The sequence below is a fragment of the Ascaphus truei genome, chromosome 6 (genome assembly GCF_040206685.1).
Source record: "Ascaphus truei isolate aAscTru1 chromosome 6, aAscTru1.hap1, whole genome shotgun sequence".
Lineage (NCBI taxonomy): Eukaryota > Metazoa > Chordata > Amphibia > Anura > Ascaphidae > Ascaphus > Ascaphus truei.
Genome location: NC_134488.1, coordinates 34,113,370 through 34,113,784, shown reverse-complemented (window position 1 = coordinate 34,113,784; position 415 = coordinate 34,113,370).

The following is a 415-nucleotide window of genomic DNA, read 5'->3' as shown; positions in this document are numbered from 1 at the left end:
TACATGACTCGGCACACACTCGGTGCTCTGCACACAGATATACATGACTCGGCACGCACTCACTGCTCTGCACACAGATATACATGACTCGCACGCACTCGGTGCTCTGCACACAGATACATGACTCGGCACACACTCGGTGCTCTGCACACAGATATACATGACTCGGCACGCACTCACTGCTCTGCACACAGATACATGACTCGGCACACACTCACTGCTCTGCACACAGATATACATGACTCGGCACGCACTCACTGCTCTGCACACAGATACATGACTCGGCACACACTCACTGCTCTGCACACAGATATACATGACTCGGCACACACTCACTGCTCTGCACACAGATACATGACTCGGCACACACTCACTGCTCTGCACACAGATACATGACTCGGCACGCACTCACTGC